A 27,768-nucleotide genomic window follows, 5' to 3' on the forward strand; every position below is an offset into this window, starting at 1 on the left:
GGGCTCCCCCGTCCCTGGGATTCTCCAGGCAAGAACACTGGAGTGGGTTGCCATTTTCTTCTCCAATGCATGAAAATGAAAAGTGAAAGTGAAGTTGCTCCGTTGAATCCGACTCTTCGCGACCCCATGGACTGCAGCCTACCAGGCTCCTCCGTCCATGGGATTTTCCAGGCAAGAGTACTGGAGTGGAGTGCCATCGCCTTCTCCGCTTAGGGTAGCTAATAGGAGATTAATCAATATTGAATGAATGAATGAGATTAAGTTGGGAAAGAGAAAACTCAGGCTTTCCAAGGAGTTATTGCTCATGGCAGGAAGATCAAATACAAATACCACTGAGCAAACTCTGTGTGTTTAACCTAATTAATTTAGTTTGAATATAAGATCTACCCAACTATAAAGTAAGATATCCCCCCTCAAAAATAATCTTCAGAAATAAAGAGTTTTCACATAATTTTCTTTTGAACAAAGAGCCATCTGGGAAAAAGCCACAGCAGCATCTAAAGATTTCAGTGATGCTAGCTTTGGCAACAATAAAAAAGGAAGGATATAGTATAACAGACTCAGGAACCGTTCTGGGGGGCTTGATTTCACAATTCCAAGTGTTATAAGTCACTTAAAGAGGCCCTTTAAAGACAGAAAGCAAGATGGGGCAAAAGAATAATTTAATTTAAACAAAATACTCAATGTAAAAAAGTCTTACTGAACATGGAAGGGGCATTTAAACTAAAATTTTGAAAACTGAAAAAAAAGGCTGTGTAAAGTAAGACTGAAAACCGTCTTGAGGCAAAGTGCTGCACTGTGTGGGATGAAACTGTATTTTCCTAAACTGTCATTTATTATTCATATTGGAATCATTAGTCTGATTGACTCAAAAAATGAATGCTTATGTAACCGCTTTTATATGTTCATATTTTTTCATTTATTCATTTTCTGTAATTGCCTTTTAAAATAAAATCTGTTTTTTTTTCTTTCTTAATGTGACATAGTAAAAGTTATTGGCTGTACGTTAGAGATCACCAACACACAACTAAAAGGGGAATTTGAAAAGAATTGTCTAATGATATAAGACTATTTGGGATACAGTTTCCAGAAATGACTTAATACACAGACTCAAGAAGTGCTGCATCACAAGCACTTTAGAGGTAGGTGGAAACGTGTATTCTGGAAACGTGCATCGATGACTGAAAAGGGGCTCCAATGATGAGGAGGAGGTCCATGAAGAGTATGAGTGAGTTTACCAAGTGAGAGGATCTAAGCCACATTTTGAATTCAACATTTTTAATATCATGATTCTAAATGTGTCACAAAATTATTAAGTTGGAAAATATAGTTAGGCTGCTGATTATGTCATCAATATCCCTAAATATTTCAAGCAGACCCCAAAACTTAAAAAAAAAATCTTTTCTCTGGAAAGATGGGGAATCACTTTGCTTTCAGTTCAGTTGCTCACTTTGCTTTGGGATATACATATATACACACGCATATATATAATATTAGGGGCTTGTGTGTTTGTGTGTGTGTGTATAAAATATTGGGGGCTTTCCTGGTAGCTCAGCAGGTAGCTCAGTCTGCAACGCAGGAGACCCTGATTTGGTTCCTGGGTCGGGAAGATACACTGGAGAAGGGATAGGTTACCCACTCCAGTATTCTTGGGCTTCCCTGGTGGCTCAGATGGTGAAGCATCCGCCTGCAATGAGGGAGACCTGGGTTCGATCCCTGGGTTGGGAAGATCTCCAGGAGAAGGGAATGGCTACCCACTCCAGTATTCTGGCCTAGAGTCGGACATGACTGAGCGACTTTCACACTTCACACACTTCATATATAATATTTTATACAATATATATATATATTTTTAAGTTCAAGTATTTTTTTTTTAATCTGGAAGGAACACATCAGGCTTGAAAAAATGATTATCTTGGCAGAGTCTAGGTCCTTTGATCTTTCTTTTTTTTTAAACAGCAAGCAGGTTATTACTTTGATAATCAGACACACAGAAAAACAATACAGTTTTATAATGTGAGGCTCACCAAAGGACACAATAAAACAATAGTTCCCACCCTCAGCCGCACCCCGGAAACATCTGGGAAGCTTAAAAAAAAACCCATCCTACGCCTGGTCCTTCCCTTGGTGACTCTAGTGAAATGCTCTGGGGTGGGGCCTCGGCCTTGGGGTTTCTTAAAGATCCCCATGTGACTCTAAGGTTCCACGAAGATGAGACACCATTAAAGCAAAAGTTTTCAAATTTTTCTGTAGAACAGATTACTAAGTGCATTTTAGAAAAGCAAAAGGTTCCATCGTCAGAGAAGCAGGTTTCTTTCCTGCAAGATTTCTCAGAGCAATATGCAAATGTGCACCATTATTTTTACAAGAGAAGGACGCAGTACAAGGCGGACATCCTTGTGTGTGCACGCATGCGAGCGTGTGTGCTCAGCATCTCTTCTTTCCAGCAGCCGTGCTGTTAGCAAGCCCCAGCCATTCTGCCTGTTAACCTGCCCGCTCCTCACCCTGCACTCCCCCAACTCTGGTTCTGTCCTCCATCCTCTGCCATCTGGACTCTGGCAGAAGCCGCCTTCCTGCTCTCCCATGGGCCCTACAATTTACAGCCCACAAAGGTGGGCTGAAGGAGATCCCTGGGGCACACAGAGTTTGAAAAAGCTTCTGCTTCCACCCGAGACTGCCTGCGATGTCCCGAATGTCACCCAGTGATCACGGGAGGGACCTGTCTTAAGGTGCAGGTAGGTGCATCATGGACAGCACAGCTGCCGCAGGGTGAACCTGGGTTCTCCACGCCACGTTGAGCAGCTAAGTCCTCAGCCCCGAGAACGCCTGGACTTGGGGAGCCCACACATCTCCTGACAGTTTAAGTCGGTACCAATCAGGTTTTCTGTTACTCATGGCCAAAAGCATCTGAACTAAATGCTCTCTATTAAATTACCCTGTTTCACTGGTCAGAAGTTTTTGCACCAGGTAAAATGATACTACTTGGTTTTCTTGCTTATCTGTCTCCCACAACCTTCCAGAATGCCAGCTACATGAGACAGGAACATGTGTCCATCTTGTTCTCACTAGGTCCCGTGGACCTGAAACGCTGCCTGCCAAAGAGCTGAAACAAGCCTTTGCTGAAAGAATGACTGAGCTCATGTAATTTTTCCAACAGCTCCAAAAGGTAGGTGTTAACAAATACCGAACTCCTCCCCACAACCACGCAGACCCTGCACGGTCTGCCTCCACCTTCCTCTCCCCAGCTCAGGATCCTGCCGTTAGGCTGGCCGCCTTCCAGTTCCTTCCAAGTCAAGCTCCTTCCCACATCCAGAACTCGCTGATGCTGTTTCCTTTACTGGGCATGTGCCCTGATCCATGAAGGTCTACACAGCCTTCCGTACATGCGTGTGCATGCTCAGTTGTGTCTGACTCTGTGTGACCCTGTGGACTGTATCCTGCCAGGCTCCTCTGTCCATGGGATTCTCCAGGCAAGGACACTGCAGCGGGCTGCCATTTCCTCCTCCAGGGGGATCTTCCTGACCTGGAGATTGAACCCACGTATCCTGCATTGACAGGCGGGTTCCTTACCACTGAGCCACCTGGGGAGCCACACGTCCTCAGGCCTCCCCTCAAATGGCAGTCTGTATGAGAGACGTCCTCTGACCTCTCTGAACGGGACAGATCCCCCCTGGACAGGCTCTCCTAGTTCCCCCATCAGGGCACGTAGTGCAGAGGTAATAACTTGGATCATTCAGTGATTACTTACTGAGGTTGTGTTTCCTCCATGGAACCACGGGCCCCAAGAAGGCAAGGGCCCCTTTGTATCTTCAGAGCCCCCTTATGAGAACTGGCACACAGTAGGTGTTTAATAAATACCACATCTGCCTACAGTGGCGGATATTTACTGCTCACTGAATACCCATGAGCACCCACATCCCGGCCCCTTGCAGTTAGGCAAGGCCATGCAGCTAGTTCCGGGTGTGCAGAGGTGGACTGTGTTACTCTGGCCTTGGCATCTAAGCTCTGCTGTGTGACCCTCTAGTTCCCGTGCCCTGCAGTGGTGACCTTGGAGTCTGCATGTTCCCGCTGTTCAAGACATGGGAGCCTCTCACACCCCCCACACTCCCCCCACCAATCCTGGGTTCCTGAGGTTCGAGGTAAAGACCCCAGCAGACCTGACTTGGGTCATGAGTAAGAAGTCAACATTTGTTGCATGCAACCTCTAGGATCTCAGGGTTAATTTGCTCTTGCAGCCGAATCTTGTCTCTCACTGGCATTCTCCGTGGATGAATGAAGGCAGAGACAACTGTGATTACAGACTGGGAGGTGAGGAGCAGGGAGGTGGCTTCAGCTGCCAGTACTGAACTCACTGAAAGGATGAGAGGGGGAGACTGAATAACTCTCGCTGGGGCATCGCCACTTTCAGTGCCTGCTGCAGCAGATGAAAGGACCCAGAGCCCCCACTCCCTTCAGACAGAGCCTGCCTCGGGGCCCTCATCAAACGCAGCCCCTTAGGGCTCACAGCCAAGGCTTGGCCCCTGGGAGTGGGGAGGAGGCCGCTCCAAAGCCAGCAACACCCTGGAAAACCCTATTAGCTAGTGGAAGCTGAAACTGCAAGGCTGCATGAAGGGCCTGGGCTAATTCGGGCTGACAACCTTCCCTTGGAATCACCCACTGGGGCTCTGCCCTCCCGGCTCCATCCCAGAGAATAAATCACACTGTCAGGTCTAATTTGGGACTCGGCTGATGGGCTGAGCAGAGAGGGCATCCATGCGTTCTGGCCACAGAGGTCAAGGGCAGCCTATGTGTTGGAGGCTAGAGCTCGCTGAAAGGCCCGGGGACTAGATGGAAAGGGGACTGGGAGACTGAAAGCTGTTGGGCTTCCAATACACACTGAACAAACTCCTCTATTCTCCCATAAAATGTCTGGCCCAGGTCTCAGCTGTTTTCAGAGCACAGTCCAGGCACCCTGCTAGCTCGGAGCTGGGCGAAAGGTAAACACTCATATCTGAGGAATAAACAATCCTAACAGCAGCAGTGAGTGTTTATTATTATCTTATAGGTTGGCGACTAAAGGATGCCTAACTTCTGACATGCAATAAAGGCTAATGAATGAAAGTGGCCACCATCACCGCCACCGCCACGGCCATCTCATCTATTATGTGACTACTTCGGCCATTAAGTACTTGAGATTCATTGTGTTGTTGCTGTTCAGTTGTGTCCTACTCCATCGACTATAGGCTGCCAGGCTCCTCTGTTCGTGGGATTTTTCAAGCAAGAATACTGGAGTGGGTTGCCATTTCCTCCTCCAGGGGATCTTCCCTATCCAGGGATTGAACGTGCATCTCTTCTGTCTCCTGTACTGATAGGCAGGTTCTTTACCATCAGCGCCACCAAGGAAGCCCCCAACATTCATAGTCATGTTGTAATTCCCAAGACAATCTTAGGAGAAAACAGAAGCTTCCAGAGTTAGGGTCCCCACTTGGGGCTCATCAGTGATCAAGCTAAGACTAGACCCCAGGTGGGCTGGACTCTGAGCCTGTACTCTTGGCCACTGTGTCAGCCTGCTCTGATGGATTTTACTTCCTTCAAGAAGCTGGCCCTGAAGCCCCAAGTCGGTGTCAGGTGTCTCTCCTCAGAGTTCCCAGGGCCCTGTGGCCTCTCAGCACTCTCATCGCTCTGGCCTGTGCACCTACAAAGCTTTCCCCAAATACTCCCCATCCAAGAGGGCAGCCCTGGGAGCCCAGAGCCCAAATGGGATCTGTTCACTGGATGGACAGATGGAAACCCAAGTCCAAACCCTTCATCCAACAGGAAGGTAGTGGACATTGAGCAATGAGAGCTGCAGTGAGTTTCCCTGAAGAAAGGGGAGTTAGAGGAGAGAGAGAAATTGCCCCTTGATGATTGCCATTCCTTCTTCAAGGGTCCTAGTTGCTCCCAGGAGACCTCCTTGACCCCCCCCCCACGTTTGTCTGGGCACCTCCTGAGTTTGCCCCATACAGCCTGGGCTGTGACTGTCTGAGGGCCTGCTTCCCTCACTACATGAGGAACCCCCTGAGTCCAGGGCCCACTCAGCCATGGGGGCCATCTCACCCACACGACTACACTACAGAGATGGGTACCAAGGAGGGACATATTAAATATGTGTTGAGTCCATCAGCAGAACCCCAAGAAAGGAAGGAAGGCTGGAAGCACCATTCTGGGAAGAAGAGTTGAAAGCACAGGCACAGCTTGTTTGGAAAAGGAGATCAGGAGATGACTCCGCCATCTGCAAGCCACAAACAGCCCCCAGGAGGAAGGTGTGTGACCAGTGCCCCTCACCAGGATGGGAACAGAACCACTGAGATGTGAACACAGAGCGGATGTGATTCACAAGGAAGCTTTTTAATGATCAAAACTTCCCCAAAGCAAATATGTTGCCCAATTCCTCCCTTCCTAGAAGAATTTAAGCTGAGGTCAGACAGCTAGCAGTCTGGAACCCCAGGACCTTTTATGAAGCAACCAAATGCAGTGGCTAAGAGTGAGCACTCTGGAGACACTGTAAAGATTCTCACTCCAGGGCTTCCCCAGTGGCTCAGTGGTAAAGAATCCACCTGCCAATGCAGGAGACATTGATCTCTGATCCCAGTTTGATCCCTGATCTGAGAAGATCCCACATGCTTGGAGCAACGAAGCCAGTGTGCCACAACAACTGAGCCTGTGCTCCAGAGCCTGGAAGCTGCAGCCACTGAGTCCAAGTGCTACAGCTACTGAAAGCTGTGTGCCTTAGAGCCCATGCTCTGCAACAAGAGGCATCATCGCAACGAGCAGCTCACGCACCACAACTAGAGAAAGCCTGCCTGCAGCAGTGAAGACCCAGCAGAGCCAAAACAAAATCTTTTTTTTTTTTTAATAAAAATAAATAAATAAAAGCTCCCACTCCAGTGCCTCTACTTGGCAAAGGGCTTCAGCTCTCGGTGCCTCAGTTTCTAAGTCATTCCAGTGGGGAGATCACAGCAGCGACCTCACAGGGTGGGTGGAAGGAGTGAATGAGATCATGCGCGTAAAGTGCTTACAGCAGGCCTTGGCACCAAATCAGCACCCATTAATGTTCATTATTATTGTTTTTCTTCCCCTGCGGAGCCAGACACTGTTGGCTGGCTAACCCACTTACACTCTTGATTCCCCTTTTCTCTGGCTTCCTCCTCAGATGTTGAAAAGCTAAACGAAACTTCTCACCTTCCTTGGTGGCTCAGATGGTAAAGAATCTGCCTGCAATGCAGGAGACCCGAGTTCGATCCCTGGGTCAGGAAGACCCCCCCTGGAGAAGGGAATGGCTCTCCACTCCAATATTCTTGCCTGGAGAATTCCATGGACAGAAGAGCCTGGTGGGCTACAGTCCATGGGGTCACAAAGAGTTAGGCACAACTGAGTGACTAACTCTTTCATAGTCTTTCAGAACTAGGGGAGGTTATATAGCCCATTTCTGGCCAAGGATGCATAAGTGGAATCTTCTGAGGAGGGGGATTCTGGGAGTGCTGAGCCTGAGAAAAAAACAGGCTGCTGGCATTGATGCGCCCTTCTGCGTTCTGGCTGGAGCTGCAGCAACAACTTTGAAACCACGAGGGAAAAGCCAAGGGACGCAAGGAGGCTCCAGCTTAGACATTACTCAGCCTCTGAACTAACATTGGCAGCCAAGTACCTCTTGGTTTGTTGTTATGGGACAGAAAGCAACCCTCATTTATTTAAGCTGCTGTGAGCTGGGTTTTCTGCTCCTGCAGCTGAAACCATTCCAGGCTGCTGCACCCACCATGACACAAATGGCTCAGGGCACATGGCCATGGTCTGCCAGCCTCAGTTCAGGTCCCTGGCTGAGAACGCCTGATCCAGAGCAGAAAGCGTGGAAGGCCAAGACAGGGCAGCATTTACCAAACCTGAGTCTCTGTGTTCTACCCTCCCTTTTCAGCTGCATCTATTAATATGTCCCATTATACAATTACTTACTTAATAAACTTGAATATATATACATATATTTATATGTAGAATCTACATTCTTACTCAAACAGCAAAACTGGTATCTTTTGCTACAAAAGTAACTTAATGAATGAACACAATGAAAATGAACAAAAGATAGTCATCCACTGATCTCTGAAAGTTAACTGATGTACCATAATTTGGGTTCAGGTGATTGGCAAGAATTCCTCATTTTTGTCTTCTATTGGGGAAAAAAATATCAAAAGATCTGGCAAGATTTAGCACTTCCACAGGGCGGCAAATGGGCTAGAGCTAAGTAGGGGCTGCTCCTCAGAGAGGGAACACGTTTTCCTGTTTGCCACAATTCCGGAAACCCTATTCAGAAGTGAGTTAATTTGTTCAGCTCTCCTGGCTGGCAGGTGGAAGAATTAGGTCAGGGCCTCCTCAGAGAAACCTTCCTGAATCGCCTGGTCTAAAATCGCCCCCTTGGACTTCCCTGGTGATCCAGCAGCTAAGACTCCGTGCTCCCAATGCAGAGGGCACTGGTTCGATCCCTGGTTGGGGAGCTAAGATCCCACACACCACATAGTGTGGCCAAAAATAAAATAAAATCGCCCCCAGTTGCTCCCAGTGAGTCCCTTTTCCTGCTTTACTCATCCTTATAGTATTTATCCCGACATTCACTCATTTGTCTGTTGTTTTATGCTTCAGTAGGATGTCAGTGCCTGCAGGGAAAGGATTTTGTCTGTCTTGTTCATTCCTGAATCCCCAGTACCTGGAACATAACAGTAGGCACTCAAATGCCTATTTGCTGAGGGAATGAATGGAACAAATGAAGGGACAAGAAACCCCATCTCCTGCTCTCCAGTCCCTGATGTACTGGTTACCAGGTGGGAACAATGCTGGTCCTCCTGTGGCTTGAGAGGCAATACTAGGAATTCACTCACAAACTGGAACTTTTACCATACTAAATTAAAAAAAAAAATTTTTTTTTTTGGCCATGCGGCACGGCATGTGGGATCCTTAGTTCCCCTATCAAGGACTGGACCGGAACCTGGTGCACTGGAAATGTGGAGACTTAACCACTGGACCACCAAGGAAGTCCCCCCTTTACCACGCTAGATTCAAATGAGTACCTATGAGGCCACAGGGCTTCCCTGGTGGCTCAGCTGGTAAAGAATCTGCCTGCAGTACAGGAGACCCTGGTTCAATTCCTGGGTCAGGAAGATCCGCTACAGAGGGGATAGGCTACCCACTCCAGTATTCTTGGGCTTTCCTATGGCTCAGCTGGTAAAGAATCCGCCCGCAATGTGGGAGACTTGGGTTCGATCCCTGGGTTGGGAAGATCCCCTGGAGAAGGGAAAGGCTACCTACTCTAGTATTCTGGCCTGGAGAATTATATGGACTGTATAGTCCATGGGATCGCAAAGAGTCGGACACGACTCAGCGACTTTCACCTCACTTCATGAGGCCATACAAATATATGTTGATAACTGAAATAAATGAGGGGAAAGGGACAGGTCTTCCTTACAGAACTAATAATGAGGACAATTCATAAATGTAAAAGGAATGAAGGACATGAAAAAAAATCACCATTGGGAAATACCACAGTAATAACTTGCATGCAAGAGTCACCCTACCAGTGCCAGAATGAGTGGGTGCAAGCTTAAGGAGAAACTCATGTGGTCTCAAAGCACCTCTCCCAAGATATCTATCAATTACAAAGGGAAAAACAGTTACCGGACGGTGGAGAAACCCAGCAGACAGCAACCTGACCAAGTGATCCAGGTTAACATCACCAGTGGTAAGACACGTGGACCTGTGGGTGCCACGCGCCATGGTGAGCACCTCACCTCTGAGGTGTTCCGCCAAATAACGCATAAGCTGCAGTCATGAAGAAATATCAGAGAAAGCCAAGTTGCGACAATCTACAAAATGACAGAACTGCTCTCTCCCGAAGTGTCACAGTCGTAAAAGGCAAGGGAAGACTGAGGAACCGAGGTGGACGAGAGGAGGAGTAAGGAGGCGGGACCACTAAGCGCAGTCAGGGATCCCGCACAGGATCTTGGGACGGCAAAAGGACATCAGGGAAAAAACAAGTAAAACGGGTGTGCAGCTTAGTTCATAGTTCTGGGCCAGAGTTCACTTCCTGGTTTTGATAGCTGTGCTACAGCTGTATAAGGTGGTAGCAATAGGGGATGCTGATTGAAGGGCAGATAATGTGAACTCTCTGTACTATTTTGGTAACTTTTCATAAGTCTAAAATTCCTCTAAAATAAAAAAAAAGTTAACAAAGAATTGGGCCAAGAAGCATCCCACAATGGAAATCTGGTCTCAAGAGACTGCCCCACAAACAAGCTTTCGTACCTGGGCAGATCCATAGACCAGGATGAAGGAATATGAAGACACCCAAGAAACAAACAAGGAAGAAGATACTGTCTATAATTTTTTAATTAAAAAAAAAATTGTTTTTTGGGCACAAGATCTTAGTTCCCTAACCAGGGATCAAGCCAGGGCTCTTTGCAGTGCGAGCTTGAAGCCCTGACCACTGGACTGCCAGGGAATTCCCTCTATCCGCAGAGTCACTCAGTTCCCAGACTCGACTGACTGGTCCCTGCAACTCAGCCAATACCATTACTTGCATCCAGAGCCTGGATGCCAGAATCTTCTGTTCTCCCACTTGCCACACTATTGGGGTCTCTTGGTGCTTCAAGGGTCAAACAGCACCCCCTCTCCCAAGCCCCTTGTGGCATCCTGCCAACAAAGGTAGGTGTTCTCATTTAGGAATGCCCCAGTATCACCTGGGACACCCCCTACCCCGAGGCCCTCTCCTCTGGTCTAGGCCAAAGAAACCAAAGGGGGTGCTCACTAGCCAAACACCCAGAAACCTACTTCAAAACATGTTAAAAATCTTCATATTACAGGTAAGTACTTACTGTGTACACATATTTTAATTTTGTGTAGCTACTCACACATTTTTAGCCTATAGACACACGGCATATCCACACGTTGGGGGCTGGGGCCATTCTGTATCCTAACCGTGGTGGCAGGTACACAATGGCATGCATTTGCCTAAACTCAAAGAACTACACACCAAAAAGTGAATTTCACTTGATGTAAATTTTAAAAATGAAAATTAAAAAGTTGAAAAGAAGTGAGGTCTGGCTGGACACCCACCCAGCTACCGACAGTCATTACTTCGGAGGGCAGACATCAGACTGTGGGTATTGGGAGGGACAGTGAAGCAGACTTCTGTCTTTCCCCTGATACTCTTCCAAATAAAAATTTTTTAAAAATAATAAAAAGTAAAAAACAAACAAACTCAAAAACAAGCAAAGAATAATAGACTTACATGCACGAGTTGTAAAGCTTAAGCAAACCAAAGTCAAACAAACCTTAGAACTCACCCTTGGTACGTTCTGGACACTAGTGCTCCTTATGGGTCCCAGGAGAGCTGAGGTCAAAGACTGTGCATCTATGGAGAAAAAACAAAAACAAAAACACAAGGTTACGTCTTTGGCCAATATGAGCCCTCCTACCGTAGTACCCACCCGTTATTCACGAAGTCACTCCCTCAATGAGTACTGAATGCATGCAGCATGCCAGGCACCAAAGGGTACGCCAGTGACCAGGACCAGGTCGCTGCCCATGGTGAACAGACACTGCAGCAGGGAAAGGAGACACTGAACAAATACAGTTTGCAGCCAGAAAGTGGCAGGTGCCTAAGACTGAGGGAGCTGCTGCTTTTCTTAAGGGGTCAGAGGAGGCCTGAGGACGAAGACCTGAACACAGGAGACCATGAGCTGTGTGAGCATCTGGGAAGAGCCTTCCAGGCACAGGGATGGCTGGTGCATGTGACCTAAGGCAGGAGTGTGTGTGCGCACGTAAGTGTGTGTGTGTGTTGGGGTTGGCGGGGGGGAGGTTGTTCAGGAGCAGCAGAAGCAGAGTGCGTGTAGGACATGAGGGCAGGGAGGTGTCAGGAGCACAGATGAAAGCCCATTATAATGACATCTCCTTCAGACAACTGTGAGCAGAGGAGTGGTGGAGAAAAAGCTCTTGTCCTGACTTGTAACTCTGTATTACTAATTTACGTTTTTGACTATTTAGTATGGTTGTGCATTTTTGACTGGATATTTCATGGATGAATGAATGTCCCTGGGTCGAGAAGCCACTGTCTGCATGGTTCGCCATTACATTTCAGTTGAGGCCAGGCACGAAGGCAGGGAGATGAGATCTAGAGGACAACCCAGAACCTTCCCAGATTCTAAATGGTGACTCTCACTCACAGGCAGAACATGCAGGCTCCGTCCAGGCAGAACCCCCGCCCAATAAGCCTAAGAAATACAAAACATTATTGCGTCCATATTACAGATGAGAGAACTGAGGCACACAGTGGGCGATGGGCCCACTAACTGAGGCTGCCCAGCCAGTCAAAAGTACACTATAGGGAGGATGAACCCAGGCAGCCTGGTCCCTCACACTTGCTCACAGCCTATTCCTGACCACCTGGCCAGGCCACGTGGTCACGGTGAGCAACGAGGAGAGGGCCAACTGCAAGCTGGCAAGGACTCTCCCCATCCTTCCCCGATGCGGCCATGTTCACATGCCACCCACACACCAAGGCTGACCTCACACGCCAGCCAGACCCTCCAGCGAGCCTCAGAGGAAGGAAACCTAGCAAGTAGCTGGCCTACTTTCCAGAGCCTGAGGATTAGGACAGTTTCAATAATCTTGCCCTTAGGGATGCTGGTGAAGCCTAAAGGAGTTCTTAGTTCTTACCCTTTCTCAGGCCAGGGACCCTTGTTAGCAGCCTGGTGAAGAAGGGTGTGGGTTCTTTCTTAGAATCACATGCTCAAGCGTACAAAATACAATACACAAGGTTACAAAGGAAATAAGTTATATTCAGAAATATCTGTAACACAAAACCTATTCTGAGATACAGTCATCTTTGTGCTTCTTTATGAATGCTTTTGACAAACCCAGACAGTGTATTAAAAGGCAGAGACATCACTTTGCCGACAAAGGTCTGTACAAAGTTATGGTTTTTCCACTGACAGCTGGACCATAAAGAAGGCTGAGCACCTAAGAATTGATGCTTTCAAGTTGTAGTGCTGGAGAAGACTCTTGAGAGTCCCTTGGACAACAAGGAGATCAAACCAGTCACTCCTAAAGGAAATCAACCCTGAATATTCATTGGAAGGACTGACGCTGAAGCTGAAGCTCCAATACTTTGGCCACCTGATGTGAAAAGCCAACTCATGGAAAAGACCCTGATGTTGGGAAAGACTGAGGGCAAGAGAAGGGGGGTGACAGAAGATGAGATGGTTGGAAGGTATCACTGACTCAGTGGACATGAGTTTGAGCAAACTCCAGGAGACAGTGAAGGACAGGGAAGCCTGGTGTGCTGCAGTCCATGGGGTTGCAAAGAGTTGGACGTGACTGAGCAAATGAACAACAGCAACAGTGAATGCTTTAAATCGCGAGATCTTAGCAGTGGGTCCAGGAACTACAGTCATTTAGGAAGAGATGAGTGTAAATGATAACTTGCAATATCCGCAACAGTAATGTGATATGGAAATACTTTGGAGTTTTCGAGTGCGACAAAGTCATGGGTGTAGCGAATACAATGTGGCTTGTGGCTTTTCTTCAGAAGGAATGGAAATTATTTCAGTTAGATGGTAGAGAAAATAAACATGTAAATCTTCCCCCAGCCAACTTCATGATCCTCTAAATTGCATCCAAGGATTCTTCAAGGATCCATGAACCCGAGACTAAGGAGCCTGTGCTAGTCCTGAGATAGGGTAAAGGTGGAGTAGGTGTTAAGGGAAGGTAACAGCGGGGGGATGTGGGGCGGATCCATATCTGTGTTAGTTTCATACGGGAAGCGGTCCTGGGCACTGAGCGGTTTTGGTCCATCCTGTACCCATTTCCCCTTTCCAGGTCAGCCCTCAGAACCTCATCTTTCTCACCCAGCCCATGGGATTCTTGTGAGGATGACCCCACCCATAGGTTGGTAGGGAAGGGAATGGTGTCATAAAAACATAGGCCTGGCCAATTAAGTCACTGCACCCTCTCTTCCAGAGCCCTAACCTCAGGGATGGCTCAAGGTGACCCTGGCACCAAAGCCAGCTGATCAGGTCCACAGATGAGTCTCAGGACGTGAGCTGGGATAACAGGAAAATCCCCAGGGCTGCTAAGCTGGTTGGATATATACCTGGAGCTGCCCCAGAGCCCATCTGACAATAAAACCAACAGAGGACTGCAGAGCCAGGAGATGGAAGGAAACGGGGTCCCAGCAACCCTGAGGTCGTTACACACAGAATGTCCCAGACTGCAAGTTCAAACATTTCCTCTCATATGTAAGCAGGCTGACCTGAATTTCTACTTGTTCACACAACCGAATGACTCTCAACTGACACAGAAGGGAAGGCGTGAGTACAGTTCTTGACAATTCCCACAGCTCACTACCAAGACACTTCAGAAAGCACAAAATAAAATTAGAAACAGCTACTATACATAGAATCATCAAATACAGAAAAACACACACTCTGTAAAAACTCAGAAATAATCTCTTGGGTGGTTGCAGTCCCTAAAGCTGGTCTATGAAATACTAATGATTTTGATTTTCAACATGCTTGGAAGGGCAGGAGGGAACCAGAAGCACCTAGAACACCTTCCTTTATCACCAGGCTTTCCATTAAAAAAATTCTTGGGATGATCAGGAAGCCCCTGCCTGTAAAATTGTAATCAGTGCCTTTTTAACTACATCGGAAATTGCTTTTCTGCCACTCATTTCCCGCCTTTCTTTCTCTAGAGTGATGCTCATGGCTCTTTAAAGACACATCAGCAGTGACGTGCAGTGGTGCCACGTCTCTCTGAGCTGGGAATCTATTTCCTGTCAAATGGAGGAAGCTGTGATGTCCATCAGTCTGGGGTCCCTGATACACAGGAGGGGCCGCAGCAGAAAGGAAGATGCCCAAGGGGTGTGGAAATGCAGCAAAGGCAGGGTTTAGCACCAGGAGTTCAGCCAGGACCCCAGACAGCCCAGAGCCCCTCTTACACCACCTGGGAAGGAAGGACCCCCACTGGAGTTGCTTAAGTAATTCCAGCACCCACCAGAGCAACAGCCCTGGCTCACCTGTCACAGAGGTTACAGTCACAGGGCTGCGCACCTTGCTTCCTAGGGTTTATACCAAGAAACAAAAGCCAGGATGAGAGAACCTGGGGGTGAGAGGGCATCCTGGCCTGCCTCCAAGTCTGATGACTCCTCCCCTCAGCCACAGCGATTGGCTCTTGGGAGAGACACGTGATCCAAGCAAGGCCAATCACAGTCGACCCCAGACATCTTGCTGGATTACTGGGAGGAAGAAATGGGTGGAAGGTAGGGGCTGTTGAGGGTTTTTCTCTGGCCCCTGGGGGAGGGGATGGTCACCAGAGAATAAAATCAAAGCCGAAAGAGGCAGAATCCAGAAGTGGAGTAGGGTGGATTCCTGACAAGAATACCTGAGTGCGGACTCAGGTCAGGCCAGCTCTGAGATTTTCAAGTCCCAAAGCCATGAATTCCCCCTTTGCAGTTTAAGCCACTTTGAGTTGGGAGGATTCACTCTATCATTTACAACAGAAATAACTGTTAGAACTGGAAGGGACCTCAGAAATCGAAACAGTGCTCCTTCGTGTTCCAATGAACATAATCCTTCCAAGGAGTTGACAAAACAAAACTATGTCATGTCTCTCTAGGAATGCCCCCTCCCTTCCTCCACCCCCCAAACTGTCTTGGGGATGCCAAAGATCTCTGAAACCTCTGTTCATAGGAACTGGGTGAAGAATTCTTCAAGCTAGTCAGATATGCCCACTTAATGGATAAGGAAACTGAGGTTCAGGATGCTGAGATGTCTTGCTTGGGACTCAGGGCCAGTTGGGGGCAGAGCCTCCTCAGAGCCCCAGGAGGTTTCACCCTGAACTCCCCTGAGTATGGTCCTTAGGGAGACAGCAGGGGCCCTCCGTACCCCCATTCCCCTACAGCAGCTCTACTTTTTTCTGTTTTTAAAAATGGGCTCTCAGGGAAATATCTGACAAAAGTTCCATTACTCCACAATCAACATCCTGAAAACCAATCTCTTATATCACATTTCATGGTGTTTACATGTTAATGATCTTGGCTTTGATCCTCACTGAAATCCTGTGAAGCCGGCTTTATAGCCATGGCTCCAGGCAAGGTGCTTCTGCAAGGCCAGCCAGCCCGGGCACTGCTCTCCTGACCCCAGAGCAGCCTATGCACCTGGGTCTTTCTGTCCCTGCACTTCTTCCCTTCAGTTTCCACCTCAACTCATATGGAAAAGGTCATCCACTCATACCTCCTCACAAAGACCAAGTAAAGAAGTCTGTGTGCACGCACGTGCTCAGTCATGTCCAACTCTTTGCAACTCCATGGACTGTACCCCACCAGGCTCCTCTGTCCATGGAATTTCCCAGACAAGAATACTGGAGAAGGTTGCCACTTCCTACTCCAGGGGATCCTCCTGGCCCAGGGATCGAACCCGCATCTCCTGCACTGGCAGGTCAATTCTTTACCACTAGTGCCACCTGGGTAAAGGGGTGGCTAATCTGATGGGTGAGAGCCTGCAACTGATGCTGGCACCCATTTTCCCAGTGGGCAGGATCAGCAGCCCCAAAGGCTGGGACCAGGCCCTACCAGCTCCTGTCTCTCCCTGTGCCCAGAGATGGCAGCTTTCTGTCTTTTACTGAACAAGACACACATCCTGGCCAATGTTCATCCAACCTCTAGGCAGCCCCCTGACCAGGTGGTCATTGCGGCGGACAGGTCTGTAAGTGGCTGGCCTACGCATTTCAATTCGAGGTGAAGGAGAACCAGGCCCAGGAGGGGCCTTCTGCTACAAGCTGTGTTCTCCTTTTTAGACTTTACCAGAGCTTCACACCGGGGGCATGAGGGACCTACTCATCTACTAATAAAGTGGTCCAATCACCCTTCATTTAGAGAAGATTCCCATTATACCCATCCCCACCCTGTCCCTGAAACAGCAATTTCAGAAAATCTCCATTCACTGAACTGCCTCTACCCACCTGCCAACAAAGAAAGGCTGCTCTGGGAAGAAAAGACTTTGCCGTGGGAAAATCCAGGCCCTTAACTGCTATCTTGTATGACAGCCACTGGGATCCTCTTGTAATTAATCATGTTTTCTCTTATGACCTATATTCTATTAATAACACACACTAACGATTCACCACTGGTTCTTTCACTGATTCAGTCCACAATCATGACCAAGGCTGGAACCCTCACTACGAGGATCTTACAGCTTCATCTTCTGTCCTCTCCTCAGCCTCCACCCCTCCCCAACCCTGTCCCAGAGAAGCATCTTGGTTTTGGGCTCTGAGCATGGAACTGAGGTCTTCACTGTGCCAGGGGTGGGGTGGGGTGGGGGGAACCGTCTCATGGTTGTCCTGCCTCCAGCCTAGCCCAAGTAACTTCTGGTTGAGTGGCACATGACATACCTCTACAGAAAAACTGCTCAGGTAAAGCGTCCATGAGTGACCATCTTACACACAGCAGATTGACTAAGAAGTCAGAGTCTGACACCATCAAATGTACTGAAGTTATGGAATTAGGGGAAGTCTCTGCAGGTGGGAGCGTATGTTGCAACAGTCATCTTCAGAGAACAGTCTGGCCATTTCTTGTAAAGAGAAAGAGACACTGACTGGGGTCTGAGATTCCCTGCCAAGTCCCCAGACCCACGAGACCTTGTGAATTCTCATTCTGGCTTGAAGGGTAAGGGTTTAATTTTTGTTACATGCCAGAACTGTTTTCAAGTCAACTATCAACATTTAACCTTCATAACAAGCCTGTGAAGGTGGGTCTACCAGCATCCCCGTTTTTAACAGCTCAGGAAACTGATGCACAGAGGGGTAGCCTGCCCAAGGTCACACAGCCAGGGAGGTGGTGCAGCAGGGCAGAATTTGAACCCAGTGGGTCTTGTGCCAGAACCACCAACCATGCCACTTCCCAAACATAGAGTTAACAGAAAAGGCTCAGGCCTGAACCCAATCTCATTCCACATTCAGACATCATTTTCAGATGGATCCAAGACCTAAATGCAAAAGGAAATTACAAGTGAGTCTAGAAGATAAAGCAGAATCATATCTCCACACTGGGGTAAGTGAACTTTCTCAGTCAGGGCATCTGGGAAGGTGTTTGCTCTCCTCATGAAAAGAATGAGGCTCACCCACATGACCCTCTGCCCCTTCACCAGTCTGCCTTTGTGATACTTGGATTTGAGAGGCTCCCTCTTGTCTCCAGAACACTACTCTGCCAGAAGGAAAGGACTGAACTCTCAGGGTGCCCCAGCCCCGTGGGGAGGGTGGGGGCAGCAGCCATCTTGCGGCCACTGTGGGGCACAGCACTGGCATTCGCTCTGCCAAGTTACTGAGTCACATCCTCTCCCTGTAGGTGTTATAAGACACGAACCACCTCCAGTGTGTTGAAGTGACGATGCCACCTGTGTTGTCTGATACTTGCAGCCCAACGCACTCCCGACTGAAACACCTGCTCCGTCACAGTGCACCATCACACCACTAACCAGAGTTTGTAAAGAGCCACTAACAGGAGACTGAAACTGTCTCAAAAAGTCCCAATTCAGAGGTGAACTCTGAGAATCAGAGATTTCCATCAAGCATGGCTGATCATTACTGTTGTTCAGTCGCTCAGTCGTGTCCAACTCTGTGACCCCATGGACTGCAACATGCCAGGCTTCCCTGTCCTTCACTACCTCCCAGATCACAGGCATCCAGAAAGATGACCTGGTGCCTGAAGTAATTCTCAAAGGATCTGAACTGGAGAGGGCCTTCCTTCTCCCCATGGACCCTAAGAGCTGCTGCAGAGGCCATGGTTTCAAAGGCCACGCCCCGCCCACTGGCAGAGATGCTCTGAGGTCTACTGGCTGCAGGCTCATGGGCTGGGGAAATCCTGCAGAGCTTGTGGATCCTTTTTCCTCCTGTCAGTAGGCATTTGCTGGATGTGCCAAGAGTTAAGCCCCTTCCTGCACTCCTATGAAAACAGCCTGTCAATGTGGTTTCGACTGCCGAGTGCTTTTCCACAAAGCACTCTCTGGAATTCAGCTCATCAGATGGGAGACCGAACACTGGTCAATCTACCAAAATAGGTCAGGCTTTATTTTTTAATCCTCTTGTTCATTGTATACACTGAAAGGGAAGAATGAAAAAGAAATATTAACAGCGAGAAGGTCTAGGATTATTTAACCTCTCCGTGTCTCAGTCTCCCCATCTGTAAGGTGGAGATGAGGATAAAGTAAATTGTTGTTGTTTTTCAGTCGCTCAGTTGTGTCTGACTCTTTGAGACCTCATGGACTGTAGCTCACCAGGCTCCTCTGTCCATAGGATTCTCCAGGCAAGAATACTGGAGTGGATTGCCATTTCCTTCTCTAAGGCATCTTCCTGGACCAGGGATCGAATCTGTGTCTCCTGCACTGGAAGGTGGATTCTTTATCAATGAGCCACCTGGGAAGCCCCATGAAGTAAATTACTTCATGAAAAATGTTTAGAGCAGAACTGATCATGTACTAAATGTTCAAAAAGGTGTGATACCATAATTTTTAATGCTGGTGACATGGTCAGTTTTTCGGACTAAAGGCCCTTGAGAGGCTTCAAAATCTCCCCCTCTGGTCAATCAGAAAGAAAAGCACTCCTTTGATTCTGGCCATTTAGGGAAGGAGAAGGCTTGAAGGCTCAGGCCAATGGGCAGAAGTTGGCTGCCAGGACCCAGGGTCAGGAAATGGACCTTCTGGTGCTAGCTATCCAGCTAGTAGCCATTCTTCCCTTTCTTCTCGGGATGCTCAGCAAAGACTACATCTCCCAAGCTCCCCCAAAGCTCAGTTCAGTTTGGTCACTCAGTCGTGTCCAACTCTTTACAACCCCATGGACTGCAGCATGCCAGGTTTCCCTGTCATTCACCAACTCCCAAAGCTTGCTCAAACTCATGTCCACCAAGTCAGTGATGCCATCCAACCATCCCATCCTCTGTCATCCCCTTCTCCTCCTGCCTTCAATCTTTCCCAGCATCAGGGTCTTTTCCAATGAGTCAGCTCTTCGCATCAGGTGGCCAAAGTATTGGAGTTTCAGCTTCAGCATCCGTCCTTCCAATCAATATTCAGGACTGATGTCCTTTAGGATGGACTGATTGTATCTCCTTGCAGTCCAAGGGACTCTCAAGCATCTCTGCCAACACTACAGTTCAAAAGCATCAATTCTTCAGCACTCAGCTTTCTTTAAGGTCCAAATCTCACATCCATACAAGACTACTGGAAAAACCATAGCTTTAATTAGATGGACCTTTGTTGGCAAAGTAAGGTCTCTGCTTTTTAATATGCTATCTAGGTTTGTCATAGCTTTCCTTCCAAGGAGCAAGTATCTTTTAATTTCATGGCTGCAGTCACCTTCTGCAGTAGTTTTAGAGTGCAAGAAAATAAAGTCTCTCACTGTTTCCATTGTTTCCCCATCTATTTGCCTTGAAATGATAGGACTGGATTCCATAATCTTCGTTTTTTGAATGTTGAGTTTTAAGCCAGCTTTTTCACTCTCCTCTGTCACTTTTATCAAGAGGCTCTTTAACTCCTCTTTGCTTCCTGCCATAAGGGTGGTGTCATCTGTGTATCTGAGGTTACTGATATTTATCCTGGCAATCTTGATTCCAGCTTGTGCTTCATCCAGTCTGGAATTCTGCATGATGTACTCTGCATATAAATTAAATAAGCAGGGTGACAATATACAGCCTTGATGTACTCTTTTCCCAACTTGAAACAAGTCCGTTGTTCCATATCCAGTTCTAACTGTTGCCTCTTGACCTGCATAGAGATTTCTCAGGAGGCAGGTAAGGTGGTTTGGTATTCCCATCTCTTCAAGAATTTTCCACAGTTTGTTGTGATCCACACAGTCAAAGGCTTTAGCATAGTCAATGAAGCAAAAGTAGATGTTTTTCTGGAAGTCTCTTGCTTTTTCTATGATCCAGTGGATGTTGGAAATTTTATCTCCTCTGCCTTTTCTAAATCCAGCTTGAACTTCTGGAAGTTCTTGATTCATGTACTGTTGAAGCCTAGCTTGGAAAATTTTGAGCAATACTTTACTAGTGTGTAAGATGACCTGCAGCTAGGGGTGGTCAGCAAAAGGTAGGGAGATGTTGTTACGGGACTTCAAGGAAAATTCCTCACCAGGAACAAAGAGCTGGACTATACTCTTGTGGACTTCTTTGTAGCTCAAACGGTAGAGAATCTACCTGAGATGCAGGAGACTAGGGTTCAATCCCTGGGTTGGGAAGTTCTTCTGGAGAAGGGCATGGCAATCCACTCCAGTGTTCTTGCCTGAAGAACTCCATGGACAGAGAAGCCTGGTGGGCTACAGTCTGTGGGGTTGCAAAGAGTTGGACATGACGGAGCAACTAACACACACACACTTGTGCCCCGTGCCCTGCCCCGATTCCCACCCGGATTACAGACTCACTGGCTTGACTCCAGCAGTCACAGTGGACCATGAAGCCACTTTAAGGATGAAAGTTTTGTGCCAGGGATGGTTAAGCAAAAGGATAGAAGTATCTTGATTTACCCAAGGACTATGGAGCTGCCAGCCCAGCTCCAGATTGCAGATCTCAGGACATTTTACTCACAAGAGAAACCACCTGCCATTGAGTTTACAATGTTACTAAATTGTAGCTGTTACTTCTCATCTCTGCTACTGGCAGCCACATGCAGTTTCCAATGACACTGTGGCCTTACACAGCAGATGGGACAGTGTTCTACACCAGAGGAATCCTTCCAGCAACCCGCCACTATTTAGAGTAGAGAGCTAGGTACAGTAAGTAGAATGCTACATATAGGATTTCCCACAGAAAGGAATTACAATCATTTTGCCCTAAGAGGATGTAAAGTGAGACCTGGATGAGAGATACTGAGTCATTCATCCAGCAACTACTACGCACTACCCTATTCTGGGCACTGAGTGAGGCAGGGTGAACAAAAGCAGATAAAAGTCGGGACTTCCCTGTTGCTCCAGGGGTTAAGAATCCACCTGCCAATGCTGGGGAAACGGGTTCAATCCCTGGTCTGGGAAGATTCCACATGCCACAGGGCAACTAAGCCCATGAGCCACAACCACTGAGCCTGTCCCCTGCAACAAGAGAAGCCATCACTATGAGAAGCCTGTGCATTGCAACCAGAGAGTAGCCCCCACTCGCTGCAACAAGAGAAAGCCTGCATGAGCAGCAGTGAAGACCCTGCAGCCAAAAAAAAAGCAGACAGGGTCCCCACCCTTACAGAACTCACAGTCCGGAACAGAGGACAGAAGATAAACAAACAGGGGAACAAATATATATACAAGTGCAAACCGTAAGAAGTACGATGCAGGAAACCTGAGTGAGTTTCAGCACGAAACTGAAGAGAAAGGAGAAGGAAGCCATGTGAAGAATGGGAGTAAGAATATCCCAGAACACCCATCAAATGAGGACTGGGTAAATAACACATGATACATCCATACAGTGGAATATTACTCAGTTGTAAAGAGACTATAGGACTGATTCGTGTATATAACATAGATGAACACTGAAAACATGATGCTAAGTGAAAGAGGCTAATCACAAAAGACCACCTCATATCAGGAGATTCCATTTATATGAAATGCCCAGAATAGGACAATCCAGAGACAGAAAGTAGATCAGTGGTTGCCAGGGGCTGGGAGGTGGGGGACACGGAAGGGGAGTAACTGCTAATGGGTACAGGGTGTTTCCTGTGCGGATGAAAACATCCTGGAATTAGACACTGGTGATGGTCGCACAATCCTGTGAACACACTAAAAAACACTGAACCACGCTTGTGAACCACGCTTTAAAAGGGTGAACTTTATGGTATGTGAAAGAAGAAAAGTCAGTCATGTCTGACTCTTTGCGACCCTATCGACTACACAGTCCATGGAATTCTCCAGGCCAGAATACTGGAGTGGATAGCCTTTCCCTTCTCCAGGGGATCTTCCCAACCCAGGGACTGAACCCAAGTCTCCCACATTGCAGGTGGATTCTTTACCAGCTGAGCCACAAGGGAAGCCCAAGAATACTGGAGAGGGTAGCCTATCCCTTCTCCAGGGAATGTTCTGGACCCAGGAATCAAACCAGGGTCTCCTGCATTGCAGGCGGATTCTTTACCAACTGAGCTATCAGGGAAGCCCGGTATGTGAATTATATCTCAATTAAAAGACACTCAAAGGGCTACTCAGATTGAATTACCAGTTTGGTAATAAAGTCTCTAATGAAAGCTAAAAAAAAAAAAAGAAAGAAAAAGAATATTCCAGGAGATGGAGGAATTTGTTGAAGACACTCAGAGGAGGCCCTCTTGCCCAGATCACTGTGGTGAGGGAGGGAGGGGGTGCTGGGAGATGAGGCAGAAGCTCGAGGGCTGTGTGAGCCCCAGCCAGCCATATGCTCTTTATTCTAAGTCTAACCAGGAGGAGGAGGATGGTGTGCTCTGGCTGACATTTGAAAGACCCCTCTGGTTTTTGCATAGAGACTGCCAGGGTTAAAGAGAAGCAGGGAGAAGGGTAAAGTGGCCGCTGTCACGCCCAAGGACGGATGTTGGTGGCTGGGAGCAGGGCGAGGGCGGCGGGATGGAAGAGAAGGTTGGTGATGATCTGTTTCAGGTCACGGACAGAGAAGTCCTGATGAGGGCCTGGCCGTGAAGGGGGTGGTGGGGTGAGGCGGAAAAGGAAGATTCGAGAGTGATCTTTACACGGTCTCATGAGTTTTTCCAAAGTGGTTTTCTGCCAGATTCCAATTGTGCACAGCACAAGAAGAGCAGATCAGCAAATGCCTGTTAAATGAATTCAATAAATGAACAGTCGCTGCCTGATTTTTTGTAGGGCATATTTTTGTATTTTCAATAACGATATGAATTCTCTCTCTCCATATGTATATGTGTGTACGATCAAATATATATTCTCTCAGTCTCTCTCTCCATATAATATCCTTACCTGTACCAGCTTCTCTGCCATCCACTGGTGGACAGTGGTCCACAAGATACCATCAACTACCCAAATCAGAAACCTGAGAATACTCTTTATAGTATGATATATATCATACTACACTACATTATAGTGTGTGTATATATATTATATAGTATATATACTATATATATATAATATAATATATATACACACATACACATATACCCACTCTACCCACCTGAGTAAGATAAAGACAGAGTCAGCAACAATCGGGTCCTTCCTTCTCTGAGGGGGTGAACAGATCAGCCAGTGAGCAGTGAGCCCTCACTTCTGATGAACGACCAGTAGGAGATGAAACAGAGGAAGAGATGCTGATCCAGCAACAGGAAGCATTCTCTTTCTTTTTGGTGGTGATGGAAGCGTAAGGAACACAGTCAAGAGCAGGGAGAAAGCACTGTAGATAAAAAGTGGTCTGCTGAGCGAGGAGGCTTCAATTGAGAACAGCCACTGCAAGTGAGGGCTTCCCTGGTAGCTCAGTGGTAAAGAATCCACCTGCCAATGCAGGAGACCTGGGTTCAATCTGTGGCTCGGGAAGATTCCCTGGAGAAGGAAATGGCAACCCACTCCAGGACTCTTGCCTGGGAAATCCCATGAACAGAGGAGCCTGGCGGGCTACAGTCCCTAGGGTCAAAAAGAATTGGACTTGGCTTAGCAACGGAACAACAATTGCCCAGGGAAGCCTAGCAGGAGATGAGCTGTGACTCACTGGGGTTATGAGCCCCCAACCCGCTGACAGCCACATGCACCCTGAGGGGACACCAGAATCCTGGAGGAATGGATCTTCGTTCTGGGTCGAGGAGCAGGAAAGGGGGAGGGAAGCAGAGCCTCAAAGAGAACAACTCCAGGGCCAGCACGATCAAAGACCACAGCACAAACAGAGCCCCCGGGGTGGCAAGACACAACGTCCCTTGGGGACGTGTCCTCCCCATGGCTTCCTTCCAGGTCCACTCTCCCCAGCAACAGGGCTGGTCTGCTTTGAGCGAGGGGTGTGTGAGCAGCATCCCACCATGTGGCTCTGTGGCACGGTGGGCTGGGGGTGGATGTGAGGTAACTTGTTGCCTGTGCCGCCTGCCCTGGGCAGCTTCACCTGGATCACAGCCCGGGACCTGAGACCTTGACTTCAGTGTTTCTCTGACTCTTCCTGGTTATTCTCCTAAGGGGCAGACTTGGTGGCGCTGCACGCTTCACACAGTTGACCAAACTCTGCTTATTTCATCCTACTAAGTGCCTGGGAAGTAGGTCAAATAGCCTGTCATTGTCGTTTAGAAGTGACTTCTTACCACATGCCACAGGAGCCCCTCCTATGCTGACAGAGATCCAGGGGCGCCTTTCCCAGCACCAAATCCATGGGCTCTCCTCATGTGGGTTCGATACCCTCCCCAGGGGGCCTCTAGGGTTGTCCAACGAGTGGAGTTTGTTTTGACCACAACGGAGGACACTGCAAAGTCTCCCGAAGACAGAGCGCTGGGCCGTATGACGTGGCAGAGCATGAGTGCGATAGCCGCCACTCAAACACAACACACAGGGCCTTCCCCGGCGGTCCGGGGGCCAAGACTCTGCACCCAGTGCAGGGGGCCTGGGTCCGATCTCTGGTCAGGGAACTAGGTCCCACATGCCACAGCTAAAGATCCCACGTGCCACAACTAAGACCCGGTGCAGGCAAATTAACAAATGTTTTGTTTTGTTTTTAAATACCATACACAACATACGGATTTTTCTCACTGTATTTTAAATAAGCAGAATCATATCATATCTAATTCTCGAAATCTTGCTTTCCCTTAACTGCATCAAAGAATTGCCTCTGAGTCAACTAGGAGAGCTCTGACCCACTCTTCTTAGCAGCTAATATTCCGCAGTGTGGAGGTGCCATATTTTACTCAATTATTCCCTGAAAAATGGGCATTCATTTTTCTTCTGGGGTTTTGCTTTGTTTTTCATTTTGCCACCACAAATAATGCTGCAATAAGTAACCTTTTGTACGGGGGGCCATTTTTTCCACAGGGTAGATTCGCAGGCATCAAAGACTATTTCTGGAGAATTTTACAGTTAGCTTAGAGAATGGCTTCTGAGATCAAAGGATAGAGCTGTGTGTTTAACAGGTGCTTGTTGGGGTATAGAGTGTCACTGGAAGAATATACCTGAAATGGGTGTCCTCACAGGAGGGGACCTGGGTGACAAAGGACTGGGGAGGGAGACTTGATTTTCACTGTACGTGTTTTTTTGTGTCTTTTGACTGCTTTATCACGTGCCTGGACTGCTCATTCAAAAATAAATAAGGTTTCTTTTTTAGGCTGTCTTCTAAAAAGGTTGCGATGATTCACATGTCCTCCAGCAACGTGGGAGAAGACGCAGTTGAGCTCATTAATGCCCTATATTTTCTCCTTCAAGTCTGTCCATCCCCCCAGCCCCCCTTTTTTTGACCTAGTGCAAACTCAAACATTACATTTTACCTGCTCATGAGATCCACAATTCCTGTAATTCCACAGCCCTTGGGCAGGCAGAAAGCAAACTGCCAGAGATACTAATTTTGACAAGTCAGCCTGGCCGACACTTCCTGATGGCACAAGAGAGAAACCCCAGCCAGTGTGGGAGCCAGTCTTTAGGGACCTGAAGGCACCAAGTGCGGAAGACAGAAGGGACGCTCTCTCCTCAAGGGCGTGCAGGTCATGGTTTTAAATTCCTGCTGGCTGAACAGCCTCATTAGCGAGCAGCCTGGAGACCCCCAAGTGCCCCTAGCCTCTGAGGAAGGGCGAGGGAGGCTGCAGGAGCAGCTGCTAGCCGTGGGGCCCTGTCTTCTGAGGACAAGACAGGAGGGAACAGGGGATGAAGAATAAGGAAGAGTCGAGCTCAGTGAAGCAAGAGGTCTTCTCATTCCCTTCCTACAGGCCCGTCAGCCTGCAGGGCTGGTCCAGACCAAAGGCCCCGGCGTGACCCAAATGACAGGACGACAAAGCTGAGCTCGTGTAGAGATCGAGGGCCCTGAGCGTTGGCAGCCACTCCACCTGAACGCACCTGCTGCGGCCACAGTGCCTGCAGCTCCCGACTCACCTGTCGGGGGCGGGGGGGGGGGAGCAGGGAGGGGACTGGACATGGCCAGGTGAGAAAGCTACTCAGGGGAAGGCGGGGGATGGGAGAGCGTGAAAACCCACTTCAAATCAGCAGCAGGTCCACAGGATTCAGGATTGAGGCCCTGTGTTCCCGTTCTGTAGCCCACACTCTGACCCGAGCTGGGCCAGGTGCGGCAGAACCTTAGCTGGAGTGGTTTCCTCCACCTGGAATGTCCTTGCCCTTGATCCTTCGAGATTTGGCCAGCAAGGGTGTGGGCAGCCTCCGCGAATGGGGAAAACGGGAGACAATTTGAGGGACCATCAGGAGAGACAAGCCAACAAAGTGCGATGCAGACACCCAGCAGAGTACATGTCTCTCCTTCCCTCACCCTCCACAGCAAGTCCATTCGCCAGTTCTGTTGCCACAACCTCCAAAACGCGACCTGAATCTATTTCCTTTTGCCTTTTTAATTTTGTTTCATTGTTAAAGTCTTTATTGAACTTGTTACAATATTGCTTCTGTTTTATGTTTTGGTTTTTTGGCCCTGAAGCATGTGCCATCTTAGCTCCCTGACCAGGGATTGAACCAGCTCCCTCTGCACTGGAAGGCAGAATCTTAACCACTGGACCACCAGGGAAGCCACTCCCCACCCCCTTTTCCTTCTTCTCGGGCCAAGCTGCCAGCACCATCTTTCACCTGGACAGCTCCCTGACATCC

General features: G+C 48.2%; 1 protein-coding gene across 4 annotated transcripts in view; it reads right to left on the bottom strand.

Moving 5' to 3' along the window:
- The window catches only part of SIPA1L3 (signal induced proliferation associated 1 like 3), a 253,512-nt gene that overhangs the window by 137,960 nt on the left and 87,784 nt on the right, over window positions 1-27,768 (bottom strand). For all 4 annotated transcript variants that reach the window (XM_070387808.1, XM_070387805.1, XM_070387806.1 and 1 more), the window contains one exon: window positions 11,343-11,410. The gene's annotated coding sequence lies outside the window, so the exon portion shown is untranslated. The remainder of the gene's footprint in view (window positions 1-11,342; window positions 11,411-27,768) is intronic.

Source organism: Bos mutus, chromosome 18 (genome assembly GCF_027580195.1).
Source record: "Bos mutus isolate GX-2022 chromosome 18, NWIPB_WYAK_1.1, whole genome shotgun sequence".
NCBI lineage: Eukaryota > Metazoa > Chordata > Mammalia > Artiodactyla > Bovidae > Bos > Bos mutus.